The sequence below is a fragment of the Austrofundulus limnaeus genome, unplaced genomic scaffold (genome assembly GCF_001266775.1).
Source record: "Austrofundulus limnaeus strain Quisiro unplaced genomic scaffold, Austrofundulus_limnaeus-1.0 Scaffold30, whole genome shotgun sequence".
In the NCBI taxonomy this organism is placed as follows: Eukaryota; Metazoa; Chordata; class Actinopteri; order Cyprinodontiformes; family Rivulidae; genus Austrofundulus; species Austrofundulus limnaeus.
This window is the reverse complement of record NW_013952432.1, coordinates 620,851-632,262: the sequence shown is the minus strand read 5'-3', so window position 1 is coordinate 632,262 and position 11,412 is coordinate 620,851.

Genomic DNA, 11,412 nt, shown 5'->3' with positions numbered 1-11,412 from the left:
TTATTATTGTTATTGTTATTATTATTATTTTGTTGGTTGGTTGGTAAAATCCAATCCAATCAAAGTGGATCAAACTGCCCAGATACCAGGGCCAGGTCTGGTGCCAAGCTGGCACTGCTGACATGGCAAGTGGTTTGTCCATCAGTTGTGGGCCAGGTCTTGGGCAATGATGGCACCGTTTTTTGAGATGGCATGCCACAACTGGCCCAAATGTAGTTTGGTGCTGGCCCAAAGTGGACCAAATGTTTGTGCATTGTGTGGACTTGAACTGGGCCAGACAGGTTTTATGTGGGTGTATATTTGCTCAATGAAAAACAAAAGAGACCACTCTTTTCACCTTTGAATAAAAATACCACTGAACCATTACTCATGCCTTCTAGCGCCGGTGACGCTGGCAGCTCATCTGCTGTAATGTCTGGACTGAAGAGCATCTCACGCTGATGCCTAAAGAATCTGCTTAAAATGCATTTACCAGCGCCTGTTGAGCTGCAGGAGCCAGTGGAGTGAAGTGGAGGACAGATAAGGACGTGTTCAGACCTTGTCTCTGACAGCTCAGACAGATAAGAGTCACCATGGCTTCTGAGAGAGGCTGTTAGAAAGGACTCTCTTCATTTCACTAACCTTCAGCAGACTGACCACTGCTATTATTCTTCTGAATTCATTCACAGACACGTGTATGTTGATACCTTTACAGCTCATTAAAACAAAGTTTTTTCTGTGAAAAGTGTTTCAGTTAAACAGAACTGTTTACGTCTGGAAAATCATGTCCTAGCAGCTCCATGTTCTTGTTACCAATATTAATAAAAAGTACAAGATTCGTGAGACTGTAGCCAAATTTTCAAGATATAGATGCAAGGGTAAATGCAGCCCCAGGTTGAGCAGACAAATGTGTGAATGATAGTAAAAGAGCCAAGGAAATGTTTCAAAACCCATCAAACCAACCTCCAAAGTCAAGGTACTTTCTGATCACACCATTCATCATATTTTGAATAATGAGCTTCATGGAAGAAGACCCAGGACCAATATTAACAGCAAAATAAAAACAAACAAAAAAATCCTTACAGGATTTTTTCAAAATGCATGTTGACAACCCCCAAAATTTCAGAGAAAGGTTTCTTGGAATGAAGAGATGAGATTACTGTGGAAGCAACAAATTCTTCACATCTTCATATTGCAGCCTTCAACCATGACTCCTCTTCACAGACATATACTGAGGCATGTCTGCCATAGTACTCACATTATTCAGCCAAAACTGGGATTTTGATGAAATCAAAGTCTTGGTTTCAAACAATGCTGCTAGAAAATTTCACACAACACTCTTGAGAAATAATCAGATCAACCAGATTATTTGAATCCAACTTCAGTCAATTACTTGGGTGTTTGGTGAAAATGTGTTTTTTTCTCATAGTTCTCTATTTCCCATTAGCCCCCAACAGTCGCAGCCCAGTAAGTGAAAGAGAAAGAGAGAAAAAATGGAAAAAAAAATCAACAGGCTGGAATTTCTTTGCAAAAAAAAAAAACAGCTACACGGAGGAGAGAGAGAAAGCAATGGGTTTTAGTCTGTGGGTGGCTATAGATTATAAAGGGTTCGATCTGAGGTCTTCGCCAGAATGAGTCACTAAGATCCCAGACCATCTCTGCCTTTTAGCTGACGGCTGTGAGAACGCAGCCTGAGCTGCCCCAGCTCACATCAAAATGCACCAAGGAACAAAAAGAAAGCACATCTGCTTGCAGGGCATGATTTAAAAGATAAAAAGAAACTTAAAAAAAGGGAAATTCCATGTTTTGACCCGGGGCTAATTGTGGTYACCATGGAGAAGAGCTGTTGAAAGACATTTGGTTTATTAAGCTGAAAACCTATTCACAAGGGGTCTATTTAAAGAAATTGATGGTTAAAAAAAGACTTTGTGATATGAAAATGTTTTGAATACAAAACAATTCTCTGTTGCTCGTTATATCATCCCACCACAACTTGACTTTGAGATAAAAACCAGTCAACAAACAAAAACAAAAAAAAGATGAAAAGAAACTCATGGAGTGTGACTCCACACACAGAATACAGATAAGGTGGACTAAAAACATTTTACTGCCATACCATATACCAAATTATAACATGAACAATATCAGCTCTTACACACATTTTGACTTTTATTTCCTTCAATTTCTTTGCTTTCCACTTTCTGATTGGTGTGGTTGACATGACTCAGGTTTTTGAAGGTTTCCTACATCAAAAAGTTTTACTTCAGAGTGGGAGGCCTGATATGGGTCAGAGGTCACACTTCATCTCAGAGGGTGGAATAATGGTAGAACATCAGAATGCTCTCATGTGTTTCCCAAGCCAACACAGAAAACAACCCTCAGTCATTCAAGCTGAAATTTAAAATGTAGTGCTTAAAAGGCAGCAGTCCTCAAAATACAAACAAAACTGGAGACGTCAATAGTCAGTCTGGAGAAAGATGACTTCCAAACAGATTTAGACATGCAAAAATAGATCTGTGGAACTTGTCAAGAAAAAAAAAAACAGGGACCACACCACAAATTTTCATCATAACTCAAACAAGCTGCACATTAGAGTGAAAGTTGATTTTAGACGACATATATAAAACATTAAACATTTTGGTCTGCTATTAGATGGACAGAGTTGACTTCACAGTTATGGCAAACTGTTAACTGTTGTTTTTTATATCTGTGATCTGTTTTATTGTTTTTTTTCTTTCTGTGAAACACTTTGTGATGTTTATGTCTGTGAAAGGAGCTATGGAATAAAGTTTACTTACTGACTTACTGACTTACTTACTTACTTACTTACTTACTTACTTACTTACTTACTTACTTACTTACTTACATGCAAAGTAAAAAAAAAAATAAAAATAGGTCCCACACAATTAGTCAGTGCTCAGAATACTGTATGTGTTGAAATTGACTCAACTACAAACATGACAAATTTGATCTAAAGAAATACAAAATTGGCCAGTGTTAGCCATTTTTGTGTTTTCCAAGGCTGCTTAGTTATGGTACACATCTTGAATGGAGTTGACTTTATTAATCAGTTGTGGATGTACATCCAWTTATTACTTTCTGAAAGTTTGAAAGTACGAAATTTTGCCAAGAAACACCCACATACGCAAAAAATAAAATAGAAAAGACTAAAACATTATTGCCTTTGGTGTAAGGTGATAAATAAATCTAAACATTTCAGTTTCTACAAAATTGGTAAAAGTGTAATCATGCAAAAGGGGCTGAGGTAGACAAATTGTTTTTAAACCTGCGTACTGTCTGCAGGAAAATATTTATTCCTACACATGTTCCTGGCTGTGTGTGTTTTTTGTTGTKCTTGTGCTTGATTTGTAAAACCAAGTCTCCATTACACTTGACGCTTCTCGACGAAACGCAAGGAGCAGTACGGCTTCATGCGAAGGGGATTGGGCGGCAGGTTGTCGTACTGCGTTAGCATTTTGCTCAAAATAAACCGAAGTGAACAGAAGTAGCGTGAGTGTAATGGAACCATCATCCAGGGAGGGGAGTAGTAGCTGCTGCAGCCAGTTATTGTTCATTCATTCATCGCTCCGATGCAGCTGCAGCTGCAGCTCGGAGGTGGAAAATAAGGCCGTCGTAAACATGACATGTGGAGCTCAAGGTGGAACATTACAACTGGTCAATTTCCAAATAAAACTAATGCAACTAGCAAATTTTGTCATTTCATGTACAGTGTGTTAAAAACAGTGAAACAGTGTCCCTGTAGCCTGATGAAAAAAGCTGATTTACGTTCTGGTTGTTCTTGATTTGACTGAGCGACACCTTTCTTCTAGATATGAGAGACATGGAGGGGAAACACTTCTTGTTGGATCTCATGAATTCCAGGTGGCAAAAGAACTTGATGCTTTAAACAAAACGTGCGGCTCCCTTAACCGATGTCTTAACACTGGCTTGCATTGGTCTCCATGGTACTGCTACACTGAACTATGGTTGTCAGTTTTGCTCCTTCTGAAACAGGATGAAGGAGCTGATCTTGTGAAATCTCCTCATCACTTTGTTCACCGTGTCATTGTTAAGCTCAGAGATGAGCTGCAGATTCTAATTCTTATTTATTTATTTAGTGCGTGTTCAACCTTCCTGTTGCCAGTTACTTTTGCTTGCACAGAACTTCCTGTTGTATTTTGTAGTATCTAGCTTCCCTTCCTCCTCCTCCTCTCTCACACCTGGTCTGGGTCTGTAATCATCACACGTGTTGATTATGTTCATTCCCCTCTCTTGTTTATATAAAGTCCTGGCTTTTCTTTGTGCCTTTGCCAGTTTCTCGTGTTGCTTCACTTCTGTTGTCCTTGCCTTAAATCAAGCTCACACTGTACGACTTCAAAAGTTGTGAAGGAATTGTACATGTCGCACTGTGTGTGTGTGTTTGATGTTATAACATCTTAATAGTAACTTGTGTCTTACTGTATGATGTAAGAATTAGCAGATGCCGGTCTGTCTGATTTCTTGCCGCAGCAGAATAATACATCACAGAGATCTGACAAAGGTATCGGTCCAGWTATCAATGAAAAGTAATTGCTGGCGTAACTATTGTTATTAGAGTCTGACTAAAAGGAGGAGGAGGAGGAAAAAGAGACAGCTGAATGAATCTTCCAAAGAAATTCTGACACGGTTTAATTCTTTTTTATAGGTTGACCTTTGGTGGGACTGATACTGTGCGACCACGGGCAGCCGATTCAACTTAAAAAAAAAAATGAGGTTTGGTCCAGGATGGCTGAAAATAGCAGTGTGTAAACCTGGCTTTTGGACAGGTTTTTTTTATTCTTGTTGTCCATTCTGCCTTTGTCCAACAAAAAGCACTTTCATAAATGTAACTGCCCATCATTGTGTGTTTGTCTACTTTTGGATTTTTTAAACCTTTGCCTGCCCAATTATACAACAACAGCACCATTACTGCTGCATTTCTGCCAAGCAGGCAAAAAATAAATAATTCTGTTCCCTCCATGAAATTTGCTCATTTTTTTGCTACATAAACATATGGGGTGCCAAAGATAAAATGTTAATTTTATTATGTAGCTCACTTTCTGAATGTAAAAATCACAATTGAAAAAATTCCACTGACATTTTATTGTTATTTAGCTCATTCTTACATTTTACTAATTTTTACTGAATGCTTTGCAATGCAATGTTAAATCCTAAATCTAATGTTAAAATGAAATCTTAAATGTTGCAGCTTATGATGTCATCATCCTGCGACTAAAGCAACCACTAGCACGGCTAATGCTGCTGAAAATTCTATTTAARATCGTATTTCAACATGTGTAATTGCAAACAATGTGGATGGTACCTGCAGCTGGAAGTGCAGTGCGGACAGCTGCTGCAACTGCAAGTTTGAGGAAGCATTGCAGTGTTAACAGAATTAGCAGCGTCAGTGGTGGCTTTTGCCGCAGGATGATGACATAACAAAAGCCACGCACCGACAAAAGATGTGTTCCATTCTGAAATACTTTTACATTTAACTTTTTTACATTTAACTTTTACATATATCTTTTACATTTAAATTTACACATTTAGATTCAGGATCACATATTTATGTACATTTCTTAACAATTCAATAGAACATTTAGTAACAATTAGGAAAATGTGACAACAGTGAGCTAAATAATAATAAAATGTAAAACTAGGATTTTATCTAATTTCTCTCTGGGATCAATAAAGTATTTTTGAATTTGAATTTACACTCAGAAATTGAGCTAAACAATGAGAATGTGTTAGTGACTAATATTAACATGTTTACTTTATACTTGGCGCCCTTTAAAAAATCACATCTGACAGTACAATACAGCATAGATACCTTTGAATATATGCTTAAAAGTGATTTTATGTACAGGTGTTGCTGGCCTCCTTAGCCCCTTTAGAAAAGTCCACCAATGTAGAAGAAAACCCAACAAATAAGCACAGAGCTGTGCTAAGGCCTTTGTCATATTTTAACTCTGTGGTCACGATAACACATTTCCTGGCTTTTCTCGCATGCTGTCATCTCAGCGCCAAGAACTTACTAACATCTACTCCCTTTTTTTCCCTTTCATAAAGCAAAAACTTTTTTTATTATTTTTGTGCAACATCTTTCTGTGTCTGTTGGTGATGGATGGGGTCACTACTTTTGTCTAAGTGAAAAAATATGTTTATTTCTTATAGTCAGACAATCTTAAACTTCTATGTTAACTTTTTTAACAGAAGCATTTATGCTTGAAACAAACAATATTCAAATCACATTTACTTTACAGTTTGTTTAAACATCAGCACATATAAACAGGTTAATTACCAGGGCAGGGCAACTGGAATTTGTGTATTTTGTGAACATGTGTACACTAAATTTGGTAAAAGGTTTTCAGCTAATTAAAGTCAATTCTCACACCCTTAAAATCCCCCACATTTAAAAGTTTAACACAAAGCAGTAATTGCAGCTGATGCATTCAAMTATTTGAAATTCTTTAACAACTGCTGTTCCTGGGAGACTTCATGAAACTATTGCAGCTCAGAACAACTTGTGGAAAAGATGTTGTTTAACACTTCTGGGTGATATTTGGGAGAAGTCAGTGATATACACATATGTGCACAGTTTGGCATCCTTTGTGTTACACAAAAATCACAATTAGGCAAAAGGATTTCAAGGAAAGGAATTGCAATCAGGGGTCTTCTGTTTCATGTTAAGTAGGAGTTCTGGGCTTGTCTCATCCAATAATCTGGACTCATCATCTGGCTCAAGACGGTTCTTTCCTGCCCTGACAAAGCCAATAAAACCATAAAAAGTTTATCTCCAGTACTCACTCCAGTAACTCCAGTCAGAGCTTTGACAACTGACCTCTCAGCTGTGGACGGATTACGTTTTGAGCCATTAAATATAACTTTTCCAGATGGCTAGCTGAACGTAAATTTAAAAACAACTCAATTCTCTCTCAGTCATTTTGTCTCATGTTGCACAGAGTATGTAGGAAGCAGCGCTTTGTTTGGGCCCGAGTCAAAGCTCGCACCACACGGTCTTATTTGAAGTGAAGCTGGGTGGAAGTGTGTCTTACTACATGAGTGAAAAAAAAAACAGACGCTGAAAAAGACCTCAGTGGAGAAGCATAGAATGACCACAGGAAGATAAAATCGCAAAAAAATAAAATCTTTATAACCACAATGTGGGACTGAAACTAAAGTCAGATGCAAATGACCTCAGTGAGATGTGAAAATTAAAACCAGAAAGAGGTGGACCCTGACCATAAAAGCATAATGGGTGAAAATAAGCAAATACACAAATCAACCAAGACTGGTTCATTAAACGACCACATAGTTGAGGAAAACAACCACAAAATGATAATGATGTGAAGTAAAATAAGACAAAACGAATGCAGCAGCTTGATAATTCTTATCCCAACTGTGTCTGACAGTTGCTTTTTTTACACATTTGTCCTTTAACGCTCTCTCAGTTCCAAAATCTAATATTGTTTAAACTAAGAAAACACTTTAGCACAGGGCTATTCAATTGGCGGCCCGCAGGCCACATCCGGCCCATGAGCGACCAAAGTTCGGCCCACCAATTGGTTCATTCACCTCTTAAGCCCAAACTCCCGGTTTTCTACTTTAATTATTCTGAGTTCTTTTAGTTAATCATAGACATGTTTGGTGTCTATAGAAAAGTCAGAATCTTGGCTACAAACTGATAAAAATCATTTTAATGAACATCTAAGACAGTTAAAATTACAAGCAGTTGAAGATAAAACTATGAAAGTGAAAATAAAATTGGTTTAAATTTTTGGAAAGTCAGAGATGTCAAATTAATTGTGTTAAATAAGAGGCAAAATGTGTTCTTTTTTTGATAATTCATTTATCACTACTTTTATTGGGTTCTGTGTCTTGTATTCATGATTAAATGCAACAAAATAAACTATTTCAAAGGGAACAGATCTTTGTAAAACTTGGTTTATTTACATAATGACTTTAATTGCTGGATGTTTGGCCTCTCAGCTGCTGACCTGCTGTAGCCGTAACTGTGGCCCCCAGAGCAATTTAGTTGAATGGTCCTGCTTTAGCAGATGGTTTTCTTCAATTCCTAACACAACAGTTTTTTGTCTTTACAGACAACACCTCATCCACTGTTTTTATCTATCTCAAGCACTACTTTTATTTTGGAAGGCACTCAACAACCTCAAGTGTTGCTTGCATTGTGTCATGTCTGAAATTATAGGAAATTTCCTGGCATTCAGTTTGCTGGCATATTTCTGGACTCCTTTCCCATTAATGCATGCTACTTTATTTAATACCAACCAATAAGATGAGAATAATTAGGCTTATGAGGTAGAAAATTGAAATGATGCCAATAGCAAGGCACTGCCAGTTTTGGAGTACATACGAATGCTAGCTTAAGTGAAAATACTCAGAACTTCTGAAGGTCTGAGTTTCATTTGTGCCACCCTTGTCGAGGATCCAGTCTGAGGTCATACACAAGTGTGTCTCATGTATCGTCACATGTCTGTGGTTTTTGAGTTTTTTTTTAGCTGAAAAGGCTGTTTTCTCTTTGTTCATAAGGCTTAACAGACCAACTGCATGGCCACACAAAAGGGTGTTAACCAATGGTGAAAACAAATCAATTATGGGATGATCACATCCTTTGATTAATTATTTCCAAAGCCACCATCTGACACAAAATATCATTCAAAGGCCTTTGGGTATTCCCTGAAAATGTTGTAAAATCCTAAAGAATGTGTTTGCAATTTGAAAGCATCTAAATAAGGTTAAAATAGAAAAAAATGTCATGTGTATGCAGTTGGAAAAAGGAATTTGTCCTACATAGGTTTGCCCAGTCATGTGCAAACATGGACAAATGTMTGCTCATGTCTGCTCACAAAGTAATGACACTGATAAATAAACAGATGCTAAAAAAGCCTGTTTTTTTGGCCTCCCTAACTAATGCTTGCTTTGTTCTTTGTGTTGGGCAAACATCCCAATCCCAGACCACCATTCAGCTCACTGTCAACACTTCGTTCCACCCCTTTATCTCCTCATCCTCCTTCAAGGACATGCCTGAGTGCATATGGTGGTGTGCTTTTGTAAAAGCAATGAAGTAAGAGAGTAATGAAAGTCACTTTGAACCATCCAAACACATCTTTCAGCAAGGAGCCTCCAGCCGACCGTCCATGTTCTGTCTCCTCAAGCAGCCAGGTGAGGGATTTTCCAGTTTCAACTGTGGTAGCCAGGTGGACGGGGGTGGGAGGGTGGGGGTGTCTGGTATAGAAGAATACACAATGGCTGCTTTCTGAAAGCAAGTCCTGAGTGCTTCGAAGGTTTCTTCGCTTCTGATCACCATTCAGCACACAAGGACTAATGCTTTTTTGTTGTTGTTTTTGCTTTTGTTTTCATTCCAGATGATCAGCATTGGATAATTTTAAGAACAGTTTTTCTTTTAAAGCTTTTCAGGCAACCTATGATTGACAAAATGCAATTTAGATGTGGTGGCCTAAATAAATAACCCAAATACTAAATAATGCTTGTTCGGAAATACATTATATACTATAAAATCAAATATAGCCCTTCATTTGGGGGTGGGGGGTATATGCAAAATTATTTTTTTAGCTTTATATCATGTTATAATGTCATTCCCTCAACAAACACCAGAATGTTGCTTTGACTCATTCATGCATTTTTGAAAAATAAATCCTTGAATCTCCTGAGGTAGCCATGTGGAGCTGCCTAAACGTTTGCTCATACACAGTCCTCAGCCGAGCTCCCGCCCCACAAAGCCCCCCCCCCATCCCCCACACAGCTCCACCAGAGTAGCAAAATGTATCTTAAAAATGTAGATGTGCATGATTTCATTGCAAAACGTACAGTAGATTCACAATAACCTGTAATTAAAGTTGTTTTTTTTTTTTTTTTTTTTTTTTTTTTTGCAAAAAGAAGCTTCACACTGACGTACAGTATATATGAGAGGATGACTGGGAGATGTATCATCATGCTGAAATGTCATGTAAGAGCCTCTGTACTCGCTCCTGTTCTTCAGGAAACATACTTTCTGAATAAGTAACTAACCAAGTAAGGATGAACTGTCAGCTGTATCCTTAATTGCCATTCATCATAATATATTATGAAATGTTGCTTATTATTTTATTTTCCTACGAAAGGTTGTAAACAACATGAATCATTATTGTGAAGGCATGCTGAAGTGGGAGTGCTGCAAACGGTGGGAGTTTTTTTTTTTTTTACAAAAAAACAAAGACCATTTTCAAGCCATTTAGATTTTACATTTAGACTATGATCCAAAGTCAAATTTAATTTTGACATATTCAGCTTTTTCATAACAACTGAAGGCAACATAATGTAGTTACTTGAATGTGATATAGAACTGAACTATCTGCCTGGAAAATACATACTGTACCCCCTTTTACAATACCCCCTCGTACAAGTTCAACCATTAACACTTTTAGCAAAAAACATTTACTAAATGTTTTTTTTTCTTTAATTATCTCTATCCATTGTATATGACCAACATTTAAAAAGTCCATAGAAATCAACTGCTATTCTGGAAACAGGTGATGTTCAGAATGCATTGCAGACTACCTTACAAATGTAATCTGAGTTATCACATCTGTTCACACTTCAGCTTAGAGCTTCTTTGTTTTTTTTTTTGATGACCAAAAACCTGACAGCCTCTGTTACTTTCACACAAACTTAACACCCAGACTGCCACAGGAACGCTATGGAAATATTAGCCTTCTGATGTTCAGAGTTCTCTCTAATTTAAATCAAGGAGACATAAAGTTTTGTACAGAATGTTGTGAAACTTAGGCTTGAACCCTTAACATTTAAGTTTTGAAACATTCAAAAATGGATAATTCTGAATGTTTTCATCAAGAAAATGTAGCAGGAAATTGTGGCCAGTTTCTCCAGTGATGTCACAAGGGTCGAACAATGTATGAAAAGAAAAGGATTTTTAAGATAATCATTACACTTTTACAGATCTGCAAGATTAAGTGATTTGCACAAGTAAATGATGGCTATAGATCAGTAAATGTTAGAAGTTTAAACTTCAYCATTGTTTTCTTTCCAGCTGTTTTCAATTTTTGAATGTATTCATCATCTTGGACTAATTTCTAACACTTCAAACATCTTGGTTACACTGAAAGCATCCGTCTCTATCAGGCACTTTAGGTTTAAGTCCTTGTATGGGTGTATTCATCTTTAGCAAAGCTCCTTTAATCAGAATTTGTGTTGTGCTCCAATTCAGCAGAGCATACATTTTCCATCAAAGTATCTACAACACTGTTACGCAAGATGTTGTGTATATGCCAGGCATTATATAAAGCTGTTTCCATTGAAACACTGCATTACTAAGATTTTGATTCACTGTGTGTGCATTTATTTATTTATTTATTTATTTATTTATTTATTTATTTA